Source organism: Pseudophryne corroboree, chromosome 9 (assembly GCF_028390025.1).
Source record: "Pseudophryne corroboree isolate aPseCor3 chromosome 9, aPseCor3.hap2, whole genome shotgun sequence".
Taxonomy (NCBI): Eukaryota; Metazoa; Chordata; class Amphibia; order Anura; family Myobatrachidae; genus Pseudophryne; species Pseudophryne corroboree.
In genome coordinates, this window is record NC_086452.1 from 231,710,731 (window position 1) to 231,735,655 (window position 24,925).

General features: G+C 46.0%; 1 protein-coding gene across 1 annotated transcript in view; it reads right to left on the bottom strand.

Annotated features, from left to right (window-relative positions):
- The window catches only part of LOC134957928 (complement factor H-like), a 198,292-nt gene that overhangs the window by 56,317 nt on the left and 117,050 nt on the right, over positions 1 to 24,925 (bottom strand). The gene's annotated exons all lie outside the window — the stretch shown is intronic.

The following is a 24,925-nucleotide window of genomic DNA, read 5'->3' on the forward strand; positions in this document are numbered from 1 at the left end:
CTGAGGTCATGGGTTCGATTCCCACAGACAGACAGACAGACAGACTACAGGAAAGGTCCAAATCTGAATTACTGTAAATGCTACTTAGATTAATGCAGGGGCGTAAATTCATCCCAGTCAATAGGAGGCAAATTGGAGTTTGGTGCCCCACCCTTAAAAAACAAAGAGGGAATAAGGTGTGTGTTAGTGTGTGTGTGTATGAACACTAGTGATGAGCGGGTTCGGTTCCTCGGAAACCGAACCCCCCCGAACTTCACCCATTTTACATGGGTCTGAGGCATACTCGGATTCTCCCGTATGGCTCGGTTAATCCGAGCGCGCCCGAACGTCATCATCCCGCTGTCGGATTCTCGCGAGATTCGGATTCTATATAAGCAGCCGCGCGTCGCCGCCATTTTCACTCGTGCATTGGAAATGTTAGGGAGAGGATGTGGCTGGCGTCCTCTCCGTGTATTGTTGATGCAAATATTTGTGCTTGCTTATTGCTTAATTGTGGGGACTGGGGAGCAGCTGTATATTAATAATATAGGAGGAGTACAGTGCAGAGTTTTGCTGATCAGTGACCACTAGTTTTATCCGTTCTCTGCCTGAAAAAAAACGCTCCTTATCTGTGCTCAGTGTGCTGCATATATCTGTGCTCACACTGCTTTATTGTGGGGACTGGGGACCACCAGTATATTATATAGGAGGAGTACAGTGCAGAGTTTTGCTGACAGTGACCACCAGTATACGTTGTCTGCCTGAAAAACACTCCATATCTGTGCTCAGTGTGCTGCATATATCTGTGCTCACACTGCTTAATTGTGGGGACTGGGGAGCAGCTGTATTATATAGGAGGAGTACAGTGCAGAGTTTAGCTGACAGTGACCACCAGTATACGTTGTCTGCCTGAAAAACACTCCATATCTGTGCTCAGTGTGCTGCATATATCTGTGCTCACACTGCTTAATTGTGGGGACTGGGGAGCAGCTGTATTATATAGGAGTACAGTGCAGAGTTTTGCTGACAGTGACCACCAGTATACGTTGTCTGCCTGAAAAACACTCCATATCTGTGCTCAGTGTGCTGCATATATCTGTGCTCACACTGCTTAATTGTGGGGACTGGGGACCACCAGTATATTATATAGTAGGAGGACAGTGCATAATTTTGCTGACCACCAGTATATAATATATAGCAGTACGGTACAGTAGGCCACTGCTGTACCTACCTCTGTGTCGTCAAGTATACTATCCATCCATACCTGTGGTGCATTTAAGTTTTGCACAGTTTGCTGACCACCAGTATATAATATATAGCATTACGGTACAGTAGGCCACTGCTCTACCTACCTCTGTGTCATCATTCGTCAAGTATACTATCCATCCATACCTGTGGTGCATTTCAGTTGTGCGCAGTATATATAGTAGTAGGCCATTGCTATTGATACTGGCATATAATTCCACACATTAAAAAATGGAGAACAAAAATCTGGAGGTTAAAATAGGGAAAGATCAAGATCCACTTCCACCTCGTGCTGAAGCTGCTGCCACTAGTCATGGCCGAGACAATGAAATGCCATCAACGTTGTCTGCCAAGGCCGATGCCCAATGTCATCGACAAGTTTACTTTGCAGTAGTTCCTGTGTAGGACTAACTTCCTGCTCTGATACAGTAAAATGACTGCTCCACTCCACAAGTTTTTCTCATATGGATACTGAGTGATGCTGGACAGAGCATTATGATTCTGCAGTCTCCTCACTGAAATTCATGCTGAAATTCTGTGCTCCTGTTACTGAAATAACATTTTCTAGTGTTGCTTTCTGCAGGTGCTTCCCAGCATAGTCTCTATTTTGCTATTTGCATGTAGCACAACAAACCTTTTGCTTTTGCCTCTATAACCCTGACTGAAACTTGAACCTGATATGCTCAGACTGAGAAAAAAATTACTGGCACTGGTATGTAAGGAATCCAGTCAGCATAATCCCGATACTGGTGAGAAGACCGATGTCGGGATCCTAACATGGATCTCAATGCCGGTTAGTGGGGTAGACGGGGAGGGTTAGACCACTTACCTACCTGGTGACGGAATTCTGTGCGTCAGGATGCCGCTATTGGTATTCTGACCACTGGCATCCCAAGCGCTAGGGTCCCTATACCATCCATTTTGTAGGAAATTTCATGAATTCATCTATGGCTGAGCTGTGGTCATTGAGACAGATCATAAACCATTCATCTCTAACATGCAAAAGCCTCTGCACACTGCATCTTTATGCAGACATTTCATGCTCCAGTTGCAAAGGTATCATATGTGGCGTACAAGCATGGGAAAGGGATCCATGTGGCTTATGTACTCTCCCAAGCTCATTTACCCCAGTCTGATGATGCAGACAATGATATTGGATTGGATGTCATGGAATTTGATGTGTTGTCTGAAGGTGTTCAGAGGAGCTTTGAGAGGCCACTCTCAAGGATGATATTTGTCTGTGTCTACCCCAAGTTATTCTGCTCCAGAAATTTGTCATCACTAACTTCTTTGCCTTTCATGATGATCTCACACTATTGGATGGCCAGTGGTTTATCATTGCTCATTCACCCCATGGTTTCTACGCCCAACAGGTCCATAAAGGACACCCTGGTTGTGAGGCTCTGTATTGTACTTCCATGACTAGTGACATTGAACGTGTGGTCGCTGCTTGTGCCCCATGCAATGACCTATGGGTTCATCATGCCAAAAGACTTTACCTTCTCTTATCCATTGTTGTGCCTGACACCTTTAATTGGAGGGGGAATGAAGTACATTGAGTTGATAGATTTGTACTCAAGATAGTTTAAAATTGATGACTTGCCTAACATAACCAGCTCAGCAGTCATCAACAACTCAATTAGGCTCTTCAACGTGCATGACATCCACAACAGCTCCTGTGGATAATGCCATGCATTTCAAGAGCAATGGACTTAATCAAAATTTGTGACATTAATGGACTTAATCAAGATTTGGGACATCAAGTATACCTCTATGGGTTAAGCCTAAACAGCACATGTTGATACTTACATACAGGATGCACTTACCAGATTCAGGACACAGCTCCCTCCTTATCTCAGGATGACAAAACCCCATTCATTCCCTTTTTTATTACAAGGTCTGGATGAGTTTCCAAACCTAATCTTACATTTCAAGTATAGATGTGTGGGTTCAGATTAACTCAGTTCTCAACAACAAAATTAACGTGAGTTCAGATATATCCAGATTTTTCTTATTGGCTATCCAAAACACGTAACATTTAAGAGCCAATAAGATGCTGTTTTGAGATCTGGGTAAATCCAAATAAATCCGGGTGAATCCGAACCCACACATCTTTAATTTAAAGCCTTTGTCACATAGTTCCATCCCCATTTGCAAACAGTTTTGTGCAAGTTCATTATGTTTATCCCACTCTTCCATATTCAACACTTATGTTACACTGTCTTACACCCACACACTTGTTATGTATGCTCTTGCTTAAAAGCAGTGATATGGATGTATGATTCAGTGGTTGGCAGAAGTTGTATCATACTGGTTCATTAGGTCTGTTGGTGCCTATTTGTCTTTTCAGTTTGTGCTCAGTTATGCTGAGTAAAAAGACATTCTGTAGTCTACACATACGGTAATCTACAGGTGAGACCAATGCAGCTGACTTGGTAGCCTGCAAAAATGTTTGATACAAAAAAGAAGGGCTAAAGCTTGACTGCACAAAGTTTTCCATAAAAAAGTATTAGTGTCTCAAATATTCAATCAATTATGTCTCAAATATTCAATCAATTTAATTATAGATGCAGCACTTTCTTGCAGTTTGGAAACTAATTGGGAACTACTTGGGTCTGTTGCACAGACTTCCATGACAGACCTCTGCCATAAGCCTTATTTTTCTTCAGTTGGGATAAGACTTCATGCACCTGCCCAGACACACAGAAGGTAGACACCTCCAATTGGGAACTTTTATGGGCTGCAGCCAATGCAGCCCATAGAAGCTGCGAGTTTGCGCATGCGCAGTACCGTCACCGCTACTGTGCATGCACCGGTCCCGGCATTTGTGAACGACATTGTACACTGCAGATGCCAGGACATGGCCGGCGGCGGGTACAAGGGAGCAGAGACAAGGGAGCCGTCAGCACAACCAGCGGCAGCCCCCCTCCTCCACGAAGATAGGAGCCGCCGCTGTTCGGCACCCATACCTTATTGGAATACTCAGCACATATAACGCTCTGGGGTAGCGTCTTATTGCCAAGATATCAATCAACAACCAAAGTATTGTAGAATAACGATCTACCTTATCTATATATATACATGTGAAAGCACTCACTCACTCACTTCCCGATATGTTAGGATGCTGAAATCTAACATAGGTATTCTTCAGGTGGGAAACAGGAAAACCACTTAATTAGAATTTTAATTAACCTACCCTAAGGGAATGAAAAGGGGGTTGACATAATGACATCATTACCGATGCGTGGCTTACGTCGCGTGAACGATAAGACCCAAACGGACAATTGGATCAAAATTTGGATTGCATCTCCAGTGTGTAGAATTTAATAAACTACAAAAATGGTCCTGTCACTTTTTACCGTATCTCTAACTCACTGACTGATCCATCACTAATTCTATTACTTCCCAATATATTAGAAAACTGAAAGTTAACACAGGTATTCTTCAGGTGGGAGATAGGAAAACTACATAATTAGAATTTTAATAAAACTCCCCTAAGTGGATGATAAGGGGGTTGACATAATGATGTCATCAGCAATGCGTGGCTTGCGTTGCATGAACGATAGTGCCCAAATGGACAACCGGATCAAAATTTGGATTGCATCTCCAGTGTGTAGAATTTAATAAACTACACAAATCGTCTTGTCACTTTTTACCATATCTGTTATGGGTGCTCCTCAGGTAACACCAAGAACCATGGATTAATATTTACTTTCATTAAAATGTCTCAAATTTACATCTCTACAGGTTTACCAAATGTCAACACTCATTTATATTTACAACCGTGAAAATTAGAAACTCTTGTGCGAAGAATGGGTAGAACAGTTGACTGACAACTAGTTAGTAGAACAGCTACTTAGTTGAACAGCTAGCTCACTGATCAGGTTTCTTTATTTGTAGTTCCTGCATATACCTCCCTGGCTCAGCAGTTAGGCAAACGACTTCTGTTCTTACAGTTTGGCCAGAGGGTGCTATGCTTAATCTTCGGGACCTGTTGGAGTTTACTGACTGGGGTCTATTTATTGAGGAATCCCTGGAAACTGAAAACACTGTGAATGTTGATTCTCTTGCTACCATGGTATTAGGTTACCTGAACTGTAGTATTGAAAGCGTCACTGTCAGGAAGCAAACCAGGTCATTTGGGGTGTGGTATGCAAGACCGGCGGTCAGGAGACCACCAGTCAGCATACCAACGCCGGTATCCTGGCAGTGCGAGTGGGAATAGTCCCTGTTGGTCGGCATGCCGACCGGTGGGATTGTGAGGGGGTGGGATGTAGGGGGAGGTCTCCGGTCACATAACTACATCCCGGTCATTTGCTAATGATAAACCATGGGTAAATGGTGAGATTCGCATCATATTAGCGGAGAGGGATAAAGCGTTCAGATCGGGTGCTCTGGATGCCTTCAGGAGTGCCCGAATAAGATCGAAAAAGAGTATTATAGAGGCAAAAAAGGCCTTCTCGGTTAGAATGGGAAATAAGTTTTTCCAGGATGATGCCAGAGGTATGTGGAAAGGTATTCAGAATATCTTGCATTATAAAGGAAATAGGAGTTTCTCCACTCAAGAAATGATTAGTTCTATAGGGGAATTATTAAATGTATTTTATGCCCGTTTTGATGGAACGGTTGCTCCCCAGGTCACCTGGGCGGAAAACCCAGCGGAAGAAGGGCCCTTGGTGTTGGAGGAATGGTCTGTGAGATGGTGCTTTGCTAGGACCAAGCCAGGGAAGTCCCCAGACTGGAATCCAGGGGAAAGTTTTAAAAGAATGTGCAAATCAATTATCTGGAATTTTTTATCTGTTCCTTGCCACAATCTGTGTGCCTAAATGTTTTAAATCATCTATCATTGTCCAAGTCCCTAAAAAAGGCAAGGCCCATGGGCAGAATGATTATCACCCAATTGCGTTAACATCTTTGCTAATGAAAGCCTTTGAAAGATTAGTATTGGAGCACATTCAGTACAGTATCCCACCTGGTTTTGACCCTTTTCAGTTTGCCTACAAGGCTAACAGATCCACCGATGATGCTCCTCTGCTTTTATTGCATAGAGTTCTCTCTCATTTAGAATCAAAATGTTCTTATGCACACATTTTATATGTAGATTATAGCTCTGCATTTAATACAGTTGTTCCATCTTCACAGGTGAGCAAATTATCAAACTTGGGTCTGAGTAATTTTATTTGTCAGTGAATCCTGGATTTTTCGACAAATAGACCTCAGGTTGTCAGATTACAGAATCGGTTATCTGGCGAACTGGTGGCGAGTACAGGAGTAGCTCAGGGGTATGTCTTGAGCCTACTGTTGTACTCTGTTTACCTATGACTGTTCCTCAAGCTCGGATTCAGTTTATATAATATAGTTTGCTGACGACATTGCCATAATTGGTCTTATTGGTGATAATGATGTCAGAGTACAGATTCGAGGTATCTAAATTGGAGAATTGGAGTTGGGAAAATAGTTTAGTTTTAAATGTTGATAAGACCAAAGAAATGGTTGTGGACTTCAGGAAACTACACAACAAAGTATTTTGTCCCTTAGTTTTAAATGGTCTGGAGGTAAAGGTGATTGAGTATTTTACATTTTTAGGCATAAACATTTCGAAGGACATGTCCTGGAATGTGCACACTTAAGGTGTTATAAAAAAGGACAATCAACGTATGTTTTCCTTGAGAAAATTACGTATTTCTGGTATGTGCAAGGAGATAGTAGTAAAATTTTATTCTTGTATTATCGAGTGTGTTCTTACTTTTGGCATTCTGGTCTGGTTCGGCACTTGCTCTGTTGCTGAGCACATATCTCTCCAGAGTTATATCATCTGCGAGTAAAATTTTTGGTGTTAGCTTGCCTAGTATAAATGATGTGTAGGAAAAGAGGCTTTTTTCTAAGGTGAAAAGTATTTTGAGAGATCCTTTGCACCTGAGTTGCGGGATGTTTTCTATGCTGCCATAAAAAAGGAGGTATCCATCCATCCATCCTGTGTGGGACCAGTCTCTCTAGAGGAAGTTTCTTTCCAAAGGCGATAAGTGTCCTAAATAGTAACAATGTTATTTAAATTGGTGAAATATATTGATATTTAATAGAGATGTGCACTTGAAATTTTTCGGGTTTTGGTTTTGGGTTCGGTTCCGCGGCCGTGTTTTGGGTTCGACCGCGTTTTGGCAAAACCTCACCGAATTTTTTTTGTCGGATTCGGGTGTGTTTTGGATTCGGGTGTTTTTTTCAAAAAACACTAAAAAACAGCTTAAATCATAGAATTTGGGGGTCATTTTGATCCCAAAGTATTATTAACCTCAAAATCCATAATTTCCACTCATTTTCAGTCTATTCTGAACACCTCACACCTCACAATATTATTTTTAGTCCTAAAATTTGCACCGAGGTCGCTGGATGACTAAGCTAAGCGACCCTAGTGGCCGACACAAACACCGGGCCCATCTAGGAGTGGCACTGCAGTGTCATGCAGGATGGCCCTTCCAAAAAACACTCCCCAAACAGCACATGACGCAAAGAAAAAAAGAGGCGCAATGAGGTAGCTGTGTGAGTAAGATAAACGACCCTAGTGGCCGACACAAACACCGGGCCCATCTAGGAGTGGCACTGCAGTGTCACGCAGGATGGCCCTTCCAAAAAACACTCCCCAAACAGCACATGACGCAAAGAAAAAAAGTGGCGCAATGAGGTAGCTGTGTGAGTAAGCTAAGCGACCCTAGTGGCCGACACAAACACCTGGCCCATCTAGGAGTGGCACTGCAGTGTCACGCAGGATGGCCCTTCCAAAAAACACTCCCCAAACAGCACATGACGCAAAGAAGAAAAAAAGAGGCGCAATGAGGTAGCTGTGTGAGTAAGATAAGCGACCCTAGTGGCCGACACAAACACCGGGCCCATCTAGGAGTGGCACTGCAGTGTCACGCAGGATGGCCCTTCCAAAAAACACTCCCCAAACAGCACATGACGCAAATAAAAATGAAAGAAAAAAGAGGTGCAAGATGGAATTGTCCTTGGGCCCTCCCACCCACCCTTATGTTGTATAAACAGGACATGCACACTTTAACCAACCCATCATTTCAGTGACAGGGTCTGCCACACGACTGTGACTGAAATGACGGGTTGGTTTGGACCCCCACCGAAAAACAAGCAATTAATCTCTCCTTGCACAAACTGGCTCTACAGAGGCAAGATGTCCACCTCATCATCATCCTCCGATATATCACCGTGTACATCCCGCTCCTCACAGATTATCAATTCGTCCCCACTGGAATCCACCATCTCAGCTCCCTGTGTACTTTGTGGAGGCAATTGCTGCTGGTCAATGTCTCCACGGAGGAATTGATTATAATTCATTTTAATGAACATCATCTTCTCCACATTTTCTGGAAGTAACCTCGTACGCCGATTGCTGACAAGGTGAGCGGCGGCACTAAACACTCTTTCGGAGTACACACTTGTGGGAGGGCAACTTAGGTAGAATAAAGCCAGTTTGTGCAAGGGCCTCCAAATTGCCTCTTTTTCCTGCCAGTATAAGTACGGACTGTCTGACGTGCCTACTTGGATGCGGTCACTCATATAATCCTCCACCATTCTTTCAATGGTGAGAGAATCATATGCAGTGACAGTAGACGACATGTCCGTAATCGCTGTCAGGTCCTTCAGTCCGGACCAGATGTCAGCATCAGCAGTCGCTCCTGACTGCCCTGCATCACCGCCAGCGGGTGGGCTCGGAATTCTGAGCCTTTTCCTCGCACCCCCAGTTGCGGGAGAATGTGAAGGAGGAGATGTTGACAGGTCGCGTTCCGCTTGACTTGACAATTTTGTCACCAGCAGGTCTTTGAACCCCAGCAGACTTGTGTCTGCCGGAAAGAGAGATCCAAGGTAGGTTTTAAATCTAGGATCGAGCACGGTGGCCAAAATGTAGTGCTCTGATTTCAACAGATTGACCACCCGTGAATCCTTGTTAAGCGAATTAAGGGCTGCATCCACAAGTCCCACATGCCTAGCGGAATCGCTCCCTTTTAGCTCCTCCTTCAATGCCTCCAGCTTCTTCTGCAAAAGCCTGATGAGGGGAATGACCTGACTCAGGCTGGCAGTGTCTGAACTGACTTCACGTGTGGCAAGTTCAAAAGGTTGCAGAACCTTGCACAACGTTGAAATCATTCTCCACTGCGCTTGAGACAGGTACATTCCACCTCCTATATCGTGCTCAATTGTATAGGCTTGAATGGCCTTTTGCTGCTCCTCCAACCTCTGAAGCATATAGAGGGTTGAATTCCACCTCGTTACCACTTCTTGCTTCAGATGATGGCAGGGCAGGTTCAGGCATTTTTGGTGGTGCTCCAGTTTTCTGTACGTGGTGCCTGTACGCCGAAAGTGTCCCGCAATTCTTCTGGCCACCGACAGCATCTCTTGCACGCCCCTCTCGTTTTTTAAAAAATTCTGCACCACCAAATTCAAGGTATGTGCAAAACATGGGACGTGCTGGAATTTGCCCATATTTAATGCACACACAATATTGCTGGCGTTGTCCGATGCCACAAATCCACAGGAGAGTCCAATTGGGGTAAGCCATTCCGCGATGATCTTCCTTAGTTGCCGTAAGAGGTTTTCAGCTGTGTGCGTATTCTGGAAACCGGTGATACAAAGCGTAGCCTGCCTAGGAAAGAGTTGGCGTTTGCGAGATGCTGCTACTGGTGCCGCCGCTGCTGTTCTTGCGGCGGGAGTCCATACATCTACCCAGTGGGCTGTCACAGTCATATAGTCCTGACCCTGCCCTGCTCCACTTGTCCACATGTCCGTGGTTAAGTGGACATTGGGTACAGCTGCATTTTTTAGGACACTGGTGACTCTTTTTCTGAGGTCTGTGTACATTTTCGGTATCGCCTGCCTAGAGAAATGGAACCTAGATGGTATTTGGTACCGGGGACACAGTACCTCCAACAAGTCTCTAGTTGGCTCTGCAGTAATGATGGATACCGGAACCACGTTTCTCACCACCCAGGATGCCAAGGCCTCAGTTATCCGCTTTGCAGCAGGATGACTGCTGTGATATTTCATCTTCCTCGCAAAGGACTGTTGGACAGTCAATTGCTTGGTGGAAGTAGTAAAAGTGGTCTTACGAGTACGACTTCCCCTCTGGGATGACCATCGACTCCCAGCAGCAACAACAGCAGCGCCAGCAGCAGTAGGCGTTACACGCAAGGATGCATCGGAGGAATCCCAGGCAGGAGAGGACTCGTCAGAATTGCCAGTGACATGGCCTGCAGGACTATTGGCATTCCTGGGGAAGGAGGAAATTGACACTGAGGGAGTTGGTGGGGTGGTTTGCGTGAGCTTGGTTACAAGAGGAAGGGATTTACTGGTCAGTGGACTGCTTCCGCTGTCGCCCAAAGTTTTTGAACTTGTCACTGACTTATGATGAATGCGCTGCAGGTGACGTATAAGGGAGGATGTTCCGAGGTGGTTAACGTCCTTACCCCTACTTATTACAGCTTGACAAAGGCAACACACGGCTTGACAAATGTTGTCCGCATTTCTGGTGAAATACTTCCACACCGAAGAGCTGATTTTTTTGGTATTTTCACCAGGCATGTCAACGGCCCTATTCCTCCCACGGACAACAGGTGTCTCCCCGGGTGCCTGACTTAAACAAACCACCTCACCATCAGAATCCTCCTTGTCAATTTCCTCCCCAGCGCCAGCAACACCCATATCCTCCTCATCCTGGTGTACTTCAACACTGACATCTTCAATCTGACTATCAGGAACTGGACTGCGGGTGCTCCTTCCAGCACTTGCAGGGGGCGTGCAAATGGTGGAAGGCGCATGCTCTTCACGTCCAGTGTTGGGAAGGTCAGGCATCGCAACCGACACAATTGGACTCTCCTTGTGGATTTGGGATTTGGAAGAACGCACAGTTCTTTGCGGTGCTTTTGCCAGCTTGAGTCTTTTCAGTTTTCTAGCGAGAGGCTGAGTGCTTCCATCCTCATGTGAAGCTGAACCACTAGCCATGAACATAGGCCAGGGCCTCAGCCGTTCCTTGCCACTCCGTGTGGTAAATGGCATATTGGCAAGTTTACGCTTCTCCTCCGACAATTTTATTTTAGATTTTGGAGTCCTTTTTTTACTGATATTTGGTGTTTTGGATTTTACATGCTCTGTACTATGACATTGGGCATCGGCCTTGGCAGACGATGTTGCTGGCATTTCATCGTCTCGGCCATGACTAGTGGCAGTAGCTTCAGCACGAGGTGGAAGTGGATCTTGATCTTTCCCTAATTTTGGAACCTCAACATTTTTGTTCTCCATATTTTAATAGGCACAACTAAAAGACACAGAGGTAGCTACAGCCGTGGACTACCGTACTGTGTCTGCTGCTAATATAGACTGGATGATAATGAGATGAAATCAATATATATATATATATAATATCACTAGTACTGCAGCCGGACAGGTATATAATATATATTTATTATGTACTAATGACTGATGACGGACCTGCTGGACACTGTCAGCTCAGCAGCACCGCAGACTGCTACAGTAAGCTACTATAGTAGTATGTATCAAGAAGAAAGAAAAAAAAAACCACGGGTAGGTGGTATACAATTATGGATGGACCAGCGACTGCCGACACAGAGGTAGCTACAGCCGTGGACTACCGTACTGTGTCTGCTGCTAATATAGACTGGATGATAATGAGATGAAATCAATATATATATATATAATATCACACTAGTACTGCAGCCGGACAGGTATATAATATATATTTATTATGTACTAATGACTGATGACGGACCTGCTGGACACTGTCAGCTCAGCAGCACCGCAGACTGCTACAGTAAGCTACTATAGTAGTATGTATCAAGAAGAAAGAAAAAAAAAACCACGGGTAGGTGGTATACAATTATGGATGGACCAGCGACTGCCGACACAGAGGTAGCTACAGCCGTGGACTACCGTACTGTGTCTGCTGCTAATATAGACTGGATGATAATGAGATGAAATCAATATATATATATATATATATATATAATATCACACTAGTACTGCAGCCGGACAGGTATATAATATATATTTATTATGTACTAATGACTGATGACGGACCTGCTGGACACTGTCAGCTCAGCAGCACCGCAGACTGCTACAGTAAGCTACTATAGTAGTATGTATCAAGAAGAAAGAAAAAAAAAAAACACGGGTAGGTTGTATACAATTATGGATGGACCAGCGACTGCCGACACAGAGGTAGCTACAGCCGTGGACTACCGTACTGTGTCTGCTGCTAATATAGACTGGATGATAATGAGATGAAATCAATATATATATATATAATATCACACTAGTACTGCAGCCGGACAGGTATATAATATATATTTATTATGTACTAATGACTGATGACGGACCTGCTGGACACTGTCAGCTCAGCAGCACCGCAGACTGCTACAGTAAGCTACTATAGTAGTATGTATCAAGAAGAAAGAAAAAAAAAAAAACACGGGTAGGTGGTATACAATTATGGATGGACCAGCGACTGCCGACACAGAGGTAGCTACAGCCGTGGACTACCGTACTGTGTCTGCTGCTAATATAGACTGGATGATAATGAGATGAAATCAATATATATATATATATATATATATATATAATATCACACTAGTACTGCAGCCGGACAGGTATATAATATATATTTATTATGTACTAATGACTGATGACGGACCTGCTGGACACTGTCAGCTCAGCAGCACCGCAGACTGCTACAGTAAGCTACTATAGTAGTATGTATCAAGAAGAAAGAAAAAAAAAAAACACGGGTAGGTTGTATACAATTATGGATGGACCAGCGACTGCCGACACAGAGGTAGCTACAGCCGTGGACTACCGTACTGTGTCTGCTGCTAATATAGACTGGATGATAATGAGATGAAATCAATATATATATATATAATATCACACTAGTACTGCAGCCGGACAGGTATATAATATATATTTATTATGTACTAATGACTGATGACGGACCTGCTGGACACTGTCAGCTCAGCAGCACCGCAGACTGCTACAGTAAGCTACTATAGTAGTATGTATCAAGAAGAAAGAAAAAAAAAAAACCACGGGTAGGTGGTATACAATATTATATATATATTATATACAATTATATATATTATATATATTAAACTGGTGGTGATTATTATAAACTGGTGGTCAGGTCACTGGTCACACTATCAGCAACTTGCAAGTAGTACTCCTAAGCAGACAATCACAATATATATTATACTGGTGGTCAGTGTGGTCACAATGGCAGTGTGGCACTCTGGCAGCAAAAGTGTGCACTGTACGTTATATGTACTCCTGAGTCCTGCTCTCAGACTCTAACTGCTCCCCACTGTCAGTGTCTCCCCCACAAGTCAGATATACATTATACAGTCACACTATCTATCTATCACAAGCAAGTAGTAGTACTCCTCCTAAAGTACTCCTCCTAATGCTCCCCAAAATTACTACTGTGTCTCTCTCTACTCTAGTCTCACTCTCTATAAACGGAGAGGACGCCAGCCACGTCCTCTCCCTATCAATCTCAATGCACGTGTGAAAATGGCGGCGACGCGCGGCTCCTTATATAGAATCCGAGTCTCGCGATAGAATCCGAGCCTCGCGAGAATCCGACAGCGGGATGATGACGTTCGGGCGCGCTCGGGTTAACCGAGCAAGGCGGGAAGATCCGAGTCGCTCGGACCCGTGTAAAAAAACATGAAGTTCGGGCGGGTTCGGATTCCGAGGAACCGAACCCGCTCACCTCTAATATTTAATTTATCTGGCTGTGCAGTATATGTTTTTTTTTTTATCTCTGATGTCCTTTAACTTGTCTTCTTTTCCATATTTCCTGGTCATGTTTAAAATTTTGCTGATTGTTACTTGTGAATATCAATGACAATAAAGGTATTATTATTATTATTATTATTAGCCAGGAGCTGCTTCCTAATTACATGCCTTTCTATCGAAGCGGTTAAAATACCGCTATTCGGAAGCCTGGCAGGCTCAATGCCGACCCTGGTAATTTTGCTCCTACTGTATTATTAACCCCAATAACATTCATTTCTACTCATTTCCAGTCTATTCTGAACACCTCACATCTCACAATATTATTTTTAGTCCTAAAATGTGCACCGAGGTCGCTGGGTGACAAAGCTAAGCGACCCAAGTGGCCAGCACAAACACATGGCCCATCTAGCAGTGGCACTGCAATGTCAGACAGGATGGCCCCAAACATCATGTCAGGTTTGGTTTTGCTTGTGTCCCCGGAGGGGGCGCTAGTGGGTCAGTGGAGGTAGGATGGAAGAAGTGAGGAGGCTGGATTGGGTTTCTGCGCATCAGCGCAATGGTGTTTTATTAACATAAAAGTTCACACAATAAGGCAGCAGAATAACGTGCAGGAATAAACAATAAAAAGTATGCAATGGAAATGGTGCAGCTTGGAAGCTGAGAGTCTATGGAGGAAATGGTAATGATGGATAAGTTCACTGGTGTGAGAACCAGAGTGGTTTAAAACGTGGAGCCAGCAGAGATGGTGATATATGTGTAGCAAACCTGGTAGCAGATGCAGGAGACTCAGGTGGAAGTCCGCAGTGCAGTTCGTTAAGCACAGGCAGCTAGCAAGCTGCTTCACAGGTGAGGTGATGGAATGCACCTGGAGAGAGTCTCTACTGCAGAGGCTGAAGCACACTGTGGTTGTAGTTTGGTGTGGAGCCAAATACAGATGCAGGGGTTGCTGATGCTTGTAGTTCCACGGAGATGTAGGGAGGTAACCAGGAACACGGAGGATCAGGAAGGTAACCAGGAACACGGAGGATCCAGGAAGGTAACCAGGAACACGGAGGATCCAGGCACATGGGTCGCAGGAGTGACACAAAGTTCAGGACAACCACAGGCTCATCCTGCAGCTCCTGATATACCCCCTGGTGTGCAGACATTGGCTGGAGTGGAACAAGGAGGTGCGGCCAAGCTCCGGATTGGCCGCCGTACTCAGGCTGATGGAGACTGTCATGGCGGCGCCCATGCCGCGGCCCGGCGGGAACGCGGCGTGCTCTCACGCCTGCTGACAACAGGAGTGCTCCCAGGCCTAGGATGACGTCCGGCAACAGGGAGTCGGGTGACAGCAAAACGTAGGGACCCCGGACGGAGTCCGCACCGACGGACAGATGTAACTGTGGTGAGTCGATTCCTGACAGTACCCCCTCCTTTATGGGTGGGCACCGAACACCCACGTGGCTTGGAAGGGTGAGTTCTGTGGAAGATACGGACCAACCTTGGAGCATGGACGTCAGAAGAATTCACCCAGCTTCTCTCCTCAGGACCATAACCGGACCAGTTGATGAGGTATTGCAAACGACCGTACCGGCAACGAGAATCCAGAATCTTCTCTATTTCAAACTCTACGCCCCGCTGGGTTCGTATTCTGTGACCAACTGGAAGAGCTCTTTGGAAGCGATTCAGGACTAACGGTCTGAGGAGAGAGATATGAAAGGCATTAGGAATTCGTAATGAAGGAGACAATTTGAGTTTGTAAGCCACAGGACTGATGACTTTTTCGATGGTGAAGGGACCGATGAAGCGTGGTGCGAACTTCATCGATGGCACTCTAAGACGGAGGTTCCGAGTGGAGAGCCAAACCTTGTCACCAGGCTTCAGGCTAGGAACTGCGCGTCTTTTCCGGTCAGCAAAGAACTTATAATGACTGGAAGCTTTCTTGAGAGAAGCATGAATCTTCTTCCAGGTTGAAGAGAACTGACCCAAAACAACAGTGGCGGCAGGAACATCGATGTTAGGAAGGTCTTGAAAATCCGGAACACGAGGATGTTGTCCATATACAGCAAAGAATGGAGTTGTTTCTGTAGCAGTATGGTAGCGGAAGTTGTGGGCAAATTCGGCCCACGGAAGCAGATCCAACCAGTCATCCTGAGAAGATGAAACATAAAGTCTTAAAAAGGTTTCCAACTCTTGGTTTACCCTCTCTGTCTGCCCATTTGTCTGAGGGTGGTAAGCCGACGAAAACTTGAGACTGACTTGCATGGCAGAACAAAGGGCTCTCCAAAACCTTGCCACGAACTGAACTCCACGGTCAGATATAATTTCAGTGGGCAGTCCATGTAAACGGAAAATCTCCCGTAGGAAGATTTGAGCAAGTTTTGGGGCAGAAGGGAGACCCTGGAGAGGAACAAAATGAGCCATTTTGGTAAACCTGTCAACCACAACCCAGATGGTATTATATCCTTGAGAAGAGGGAAGGTCGGAGATGAAATCCATGGACAGGTGTGACCAGGGATGGCTGGGAATAGATAATGGCTGTAACTGACCTGCTGGAGACTGACGAGGAGTCTTGTGCTGCGCACACTTAGGACAGGATGCCACAAAGTCTTTGATGTCGACTTTCATCTTCGGCCACCAGTATGTCTCGGAGAGAAACTTGAAGGTCTTTAGGACACCAGGATGCCCAGTGAATTTGGACTGATGAGCCCAAGACAGCAACTTGGGACGCAGTTCTGGGGAAACAAAAGTCTTACCAGGAGGCGGAGCAGGAGAAACTTGAGATGAAGCAAATACGATTCAGGATGGAATGCGGAACTGGATCGGACGTCCCTTCTTTGGACTCCATAGATCGGGACAAAGCGTCTGCTTTGATATTCTGGGAACCTGGACGGAAATAAAGCTTAAATTTAAAACGAGAAAAGAACATAGCCCACCGGGACTGGCGAGGATTAAGACACTGGGCTGCCTTTAAGTAAAGCAGATTTTTATGATCCGTATAGATGTTGAATGGAAATTTGGCCCCTTCCAGGAGATACCTCCATTCCTCAAGGGCCAGCTTGATCGCCAGTGGTTCTTGGTCACCAATGGAATAGTTAGCTTCTGCAGGAAGGAATTTACGAGAATAAAATCCACAAGGGTGAATCTTCCCATCAGTTCCCTTCTGGGAGAGAACAGCTCCAACTCCTACTGTGGAAGCATCCACCTCCAACTCGAATGGCTTGTTAACATCTGGTTGAGACAGAACTGGAGCAGACATGAAAGCCAGCTTGATTTTTTGAAATGCGGCTAAAGCTTCTTCTGACCAGTTGGAATGATCTGCCCCCTTCCGAGTTAAGCTGGTAATAGGAGCGATGAGAATTGAGAATCCTCGGATGAACTTCCTATAATAATTAGCGAATCCCAGGAATCGCTGAATGGACTTGAGAGTATTCGGAATGGACCAATTGGCAATAGCTTCCAACTTTGTCGGGTCCATCTGGAGATCCGATCCGGAAATTATATACCCCAGGAAGGGTATGGAAGAGACTTCAAAAGTACACTTGGACAACTTGCCGTAGAGACGGTTCTCACGAAGACGTCGGAGGACCTCACGGACTTGTAGACGATGAGAAGAGATATCTTGGGAGAAGATGAGGATATCATCCAGGTGAACTACAAGATACTTATACAGAACGTCACGGAAGATTTCGTTAACGAAGTGCTGGAATACTGCTGGGGCATTGCTCAACCCGAATGGCATTACCAGGTACTCGTAATGACCATCTCGAGTATTAAAAGCTGTCTTCCATTCGTTACCACTACGGATTCTGATGAGATTATAGGCACCGCGGAGATCTAACTTGGTGAAGATGCGGGCTCCCTTGACTCTATCAAACAACTCAGTGATGAGGGGTAATGGATAGCTATTTTTGATGGTAATGTCATTGAGACCCCGGTAGTCGATGCATGGACGTAATCCTCCATCCTTCTTTTTAACAAAGAAAAAGCCCGCACCAGCGGGTGAAGATGAGGGGCGGATGAATCCCTTCTGTAAGTTCTCCCTGATGTAATCGCTCATCGCCTCGGTTTCAGGAACAGATAACGGATACGTACGCCCCCTAGGTGGTTTTTTGCAAGGAATGAGGTCTATGGGGCAATCCCACTCTCTATGGGGCGGCAGAACATCAGCAGCCTTTTCACTGAAGACGTCAGAGAAATCTTGGTAGGCCACTGGAAGACTTGACTGGGACTTGACTTCAGAAGACCTTATAGGGTAAACTTGAGCTAAGCAGGACAGATGGCAATGTGAACCCCAGGAAGTGAGTTGTAACGTGGACCAATCAATCCGCGGATTATGTAGTTGGAGCCAGGGCATACCCAACACAATCTCCTGGGTTGCCTGAGGAATAACTAAAAACTTTATTAATTCAGAATGCAGGAACCCGACTCCCAGTACCACTGGCTTGGTCTGGTGAGAGATATAGCCCTTGGAAATTCGGCTACCATCCACTGCAGTAATGTAGATTGGATATGAGAGTTTGCAGACAGGCAAATGAAACTTATCTACTGCAGCCTGAGTGATAAAGTTTCCCGCGGCTCCACAGTCCACCAACGCAGTTGCAGATTGGAGTCCAGCCGTAGTCTCTAAAGTCACAGGAATAATAAGGTCTTGATTTGAAGGAGCTTGTCTAGAAGATCCCAACTTGACTCCTCCTTTACAAGTCAGGATCTGGCGTTTCCCGAATGCACTGTACAGGAATTAATCTGGTGACCTGTAGCCGCACAATAAAGACACAGTCTCTCACGGAGTCTTCTTGACCGCTCCTCAGGAGTTAAGCGGGACCTATTAATTTGCATAGGCTCATCAGAAGGTGGAGGCTGAAATTGTACTGATGGTACCATTCTTGACTTGCGAGGCTCACTACGAGCACGCTCACTGTTGCGTTCGCGAATGCGAGAGTCCAACTTGATGCACAGAGAGATTAGTTCAGACAATTGCTCAGGGATATCACGGGTTGCCAGTTCATCCTTGATCCGATCCGAAAGTCCATGCCAGAAGGCTGCTACCAGGGCTTGGTTATTCCACTGGATCTCTGCGGCTAATGTCTGGAACTGGATGACATATTGGCCCATACTCCGGGTACCTTGACGAAGCTGAATAAGATCTGCAGAGGCTGATGTTGCACGACCCGGTTCGTCAAAGATGCGTCTGAAGGTTGTAACGAATTCAGCGTAGTTGTTCATCAGAGGGTCAGCACGTTCCCACAGAGGAGACACCCAACTCAAGGCAGAACCAGAGAGCAGTGAGATAATGTAGGCAACCTTGGATCTTGGCGTGGGGAAATTGTGTGATAATAATTCAAACTGGATTTCACATTGGTTAAGGAACCCGCGACATAGCTTCGGACTGCCATCATATTTGCTGGGCACGGGCAGGTGCAAGCGTGACTCTGGAGCTGATGCAGCCGACATAGAAGAGCTCACAGCACTTGCAGGTGCTGGGGTAACTGGAACTGGAGAAGCAGGTACACTAGGCAGGGATTGTTGCAGTGTATCAATCCGGGAGGACATTCCTTGCAGGAACTGAAACATCTGCTGCTGCACAGCCTCATGACCATCCAAGCGGAAGACCAGATTTTGTAAGGCCCCTGACCCCACACTCTGACCACCGTCCGAGTCCATCGGTCCTGAACTTACTGTCAGGTTTGGTTTTGCTTGTGTCCCCGGAGGGGGCGCTAGTGGGTCAGTGGAGGTAGGATGGAAGAAGTGAGGAGGCTGGATTGGGTTTCTGCGCATCAGCGCAATGGTGTTTTATTAACATAAACGTTCACACAATAAGGCAGCAGAAAAACGTGCAGGAATAAACAATAAAAAGTATGCAATGGAAATGGTGCAGCTTGGAAGCTGAGAGTCTATGGAGGAAATGGTAATGATGGATAAGTTCACTGGTGTGAGAACCAGAGTGGTTTAAAACGTGGAGCCAGCAGAGATGGTGATATATGTGTAGCAAACCTGGTAGCAGATGCAGGAGACTCAGGTGGAAGTCCGCAGTGCAGTTCGTTAAGCACAGGCAGCTAGCAAGCTGCTTCACAGGTGAGGTGATGGAATGCACCTGGAGAGAGTCTCTACTGCAGAGGTTGAAGCACACTGTGGTTGTAGTTTGGTGTGGAGCCAAATACAGATGCAGGGGTTGCTGATGCTTGTAGTTCCACGGAGATGTAGGGAGGTAACCAGGAACACGGAGGAACAGGAAGGTAACCAGGAACACGGAGGATCCAGGAAGGTAACCAGGAACACGGAGGATCCAGGCACATGGGTCGCAGGAGTGACACAAAGTTCAGGACAACCACAGGCTCATCCTGCAGCTCCTGATATACCACCTGGTGTGCAGACATTGGCTGGAGTGGAACAAGGAGGTGCGGCCAAGCTCCGGATTGGCCGCCGTACTCAGGCTGATGGAGACTGTCATGGCGGCGCCCATGCCGCGGCCCGGCGGGAACGCAGCGTGCTCTCACGCCTGCTGACAACAGGAGTGCTCCCAGGCCTAGGATGACGTCCGGCAACAGGGAGTCGGGTGACAGCAAAACGTAGGGACCCCGGACGGAGTCCGCACCGATGGACAGATGTAACTGTGGTGAGTCGATTCCTGACACATCACATGATGCAAAGATAAATAAATAAATAAAAAAGAGGTGCAAGATGGAATTGTCCTTGGGCCCTCCCACCCACCCTTATGTTGTATAAACAGGACACTGTTAAACACTTTAACAAACCCATCATTTCAGCGACTGGTTGGTTTGGGCCCCCACCAAAAAAGAAGCAATCAATCTCTCCTTGCACAAACTGGCTCTACAGAGGTAAGATGTCCACCTCCACCTCATCGTCCGATTCCTCACCCCTTTCACTGTGTACATCCCCCTCCTCACAGAGTATTAATTCGTCCCCACTGGGATCCACCATCACAGGTCACTGTGTACTTTCTGGAGGCAATTGCTGGTAAATGTCTCCACAGAGGAATTGATCATAATTCATTTCGATGAACATCATCTTCTCCACATTTTGTGGAAGTAACCTCGTACGCCGATCGCTGACAAGGTGACCGGCTGCACTAAACACTCTTTCGGAGTACACACTGGAGGGGGGGCAACTTAGGTAAAATAAAGCCAGTTTGTGCAAGGGCCTCCAAATTGCCTCTTTTTCCTGCCAGTATACGTACTGACTGTCTGACATGCCTACTTGGATGCTGTCACTCATATAATCCTCCACTATTCTTTCAATGGTGACAGAATCATATGCAGTGACAGTAGACGACATGTCAGTAATCGTTGGCAGGTCCTTCAGTCCGGACCAGATGTCAGCTATCGCTCCAGGCTGCCCTGCTTCACCCCCAGCGTGTGGTTTTGGAAATTTGATCCTTTTCCTGGCAGCTCCAGTGGTGGTAGAAAATGAAGGAGGAGCTGTTGGCGGGTCACGTTCCGATTGACTTGACAAGTGTCTCACCAGCAGGTCTTTGAACCTCTGCAGGCTTGTGTCTGCCGGAAAGAGAGCTACAACGTAGGCTTTAAACCTAGGATCGAGTACAGTGGCCAAAATGTAGTGCTCTGATTTCAACAGATTGACCACCCATGAATCCTGGTTAAGCAAATGAAGGGCTCCATCCACAAGTCCCACATGCCTAGCGGAATCGCTCCGTTTTAGCTCCTGCTTCAATCTCTCCAGCTGCTTCTGCAAAAGCCTGATGAGGGGAATGACGTGACTCAGGCTGGCAGTGTCTGAACTGACTTCACGTGTGGCAAGTTCAAAGGGTTGCAGAACCTTGCACAACGTTGAAATCATTCTCCACTGCGCTTGAGTCAGGTGCATTCCCTCTCCTTTGCCTATATCATAGGCAGATGTATAGGCTTGAATGCATTTTGCTGCTCCTCCATCCTCTGAAGCATATAGAGGGTTGAATTCCACCTCATTACCACCTCTTGCTTCAGCTGATGGCGGGGCATGTTCAGGAGTGTTTGCTGGTGCTCCAGTCTTCGGCACGCAGTGGCTGAATGCCGAAAGTGGCCCGCAATTCTTCGGGCCACCGATAGCATCTCTTGCACGCCCCTGTCGTTTTTTTTAAAAAAATTCTGCACCACCAAATTCATTGTATGTGCAAAACATGGGACGTGCTTGAATTTGCCCACATGTAATGCACGCACAATATTGGTGGCGTTGTCCGATGTCACAAATCCCCAGGAGAGTCCAACTGGGGTAAATTAATCTGCGATGATGTTCCTCAGTTTTCGTAAGACGTTGTCAGCTGTGTACCTCTTATGGAAAGCGGGGATACAAAGCGTAGCCTGCCTAGGAACGAGTTGGCGTTTGCGAGCTGCTGCTACTGGTGCCGCCGCTGCTGCTGTTGCTGCGGGAGGCAATACATCTACCCAGTGGGCTGTCACAATCATATAGTCCTTAGTCTGCCCTGATCCACTTGTCCACATGTCCGTGGTTAAGTGGACAGTGGGTACAACTGCATTTTTTAGGACACTGGTGACTCTTTTTCTGACGTCTGTGTACATTCTCGGTATCGCCTGCCTAGAGAAGTGGAACCTAGATGGTATTTGGTACCGGGGACACAGTACCTCAAGAAATTCTCTAAGTCCCTGTGGACTTACGGCGGATACCGGATGCACATCTAACACCAACATAGTTGTCAAGGCCTGAGTTATCTGCTTTGCAACAGGATGACTGCTGTGATATTTCATCTTCCTCGCAAAGGACTGTTGGACAGTCAATTGCTTACTGGAAGTAGTACAAGTGGTCTTCCGACTTCCCCTCTGGGATGATGATCGACTCCCAGCAGCAACAACAGCAGCGCCAGCAGCAGTAGGCGTTACACTCAAGGATTCATCGGAGGAATCCCAGTTAGGAGAGGACTCTCAGACTTGGCAGTGACATGGCCTGCAGGACTATTGGCGTTCCTGTCTAAGGAGGAAATTGACACTGAGGGAGTTGGTGGTGTGGTTTGCAGGAGCTTGGGTACAAGAGGAAGATGGGATTTAGTTGTCACTGTCAGTGGACTGCTTCTGCTGTCACCCAAAGTTTTTGAACTTGTCAATGACTTCTGATGAATGCGCTCCAGGTGACGTATAAGGAAGGATGTTCCTAGGTGGTTAACATCCTTACCCCTACTTATTACAGCTTGACAAAGGCAACACACGGCTTGACACCAGTTGTCTGCATTTCTGTTGAAATAATTCCACACTGAAGAGGTGACTTTTTTTGGTATTTTGACAAGGCATATCAATGGCCTTTTTCATCCCACGGACAACAGATGTCTCCCCGGGTGCCTGACTTAAACAAACCACCTCTCCATCAGAATCCTCCTGGTCAATTTCTTCCTCAGCGCCAGCAACACCCATATCCTCATCCTGGTGTACTTCAACAGTGACATCTTCAATTTGAATATCAGGAACTGGACTGTGGGTGCTCCTTCCAGCACTTGCAGGGGGTGTGCAAATGGTGGAAGGAGCCACCTCTTCCCGTCCAGTGTTGGGAAGGTCAGGCATCGCAACCGACACAATTGGACTCTCCTTGGGGATTTGTGATTTAGAAGAAAGCACAGTTCTTTGCTGTGCTTTTGCCAGCTTAACTCTTTTCATTTTTCTAGCGCGAGGACGAGTGCTTCCATCCTCATGTGAAGCTGACCCACTAGTCATGAGGAACATAAGAGAGGGCCTTAGCCGTTCCTTGCCACTCCGTGACGTAAATGGCATATTGGCAAGTTTACGCTTCTCCTCAGACGCTTTTAATTTAGATTTTTGGGTCATTTTACTGAACTTTTGTTTTTTGGATTTTACATGCTCTCCACTATGACATTGGGCATCGGCCTTGGCAGACGACGTTGATGGCATTTCATCGTCTCTGCCATGACTAGTGGCAGCAGCTTCAGCACTAGGTGGAAGTAGATCTTGATCTTTCCCTATTTTACCCTCCACATTTTTGTTCTCCATTTTTTAATGTGTGGAATTATATGCCAATAATATATCTGGAATTAGACGGCAGTAATGTCTGGAATTAGATACCACTAGATAGATACCAGATACCACTGTGACTGGAAAGATGATGACTTATGCACAGTGACAGGATACTACCACAGCATCCTACAGCAGCAAGATGCAGCACAAGACACTGGACTTTTAGTCACCACAATGCAGCACTGATAATAATGAGCACAGATACTGAGCACTATTCAGAATAATAGAACTGACACTATGCAGCAAAATACAGCAATGGACTACTGTACTGTACTACTATATACTGGTCAGTGGTCAACACAATGCAGCACTGATAATAATAATGAGCACAGATACTGAGCACTATTCAGGATAATAGAACTGACACTAGGCAGCAAAATACAGCAATGGACTACTGTACTGTACTACTATATACTGGTCAGTGGTCACCACAATGCAGCAATGATAATATAATGAGATATTGAGCTGAGATTTGCTGATATTGGGCTATTCGGGCAGAGAACGTAGCCACGTCCTCTCTCTATCTCGACAATCCACGAGTGAAAATGGTGGCGACGCGCGGCTCTTTATATGTAATCCGAATCTCGCGAGAATCCGACAGCGGGATGATGACATTTTCCCCTATTCGGGTTTTGCGTGTAAGACGGGAAGAACCGAGGCTGCCTTGGACCGTGTAAACCACGTAAAGTTGGGGGGGGGGGGGGGGGGGTTCGGATCTCAACGAACCGAACCCGCTCATCTCTACACTGGACTGGTCTGCACAACACAGCACCACTTACTTTACAGCTACACTGGATCATACATTGCCTCTGCCCTTTGTCTCTCATTGTGAACAGCAGGGAAGAAGTAAGCGGCAGGGAGAGGCACAACCGACATTGCACACAACGTAAACACGCTGTTAAATTACAGACTTC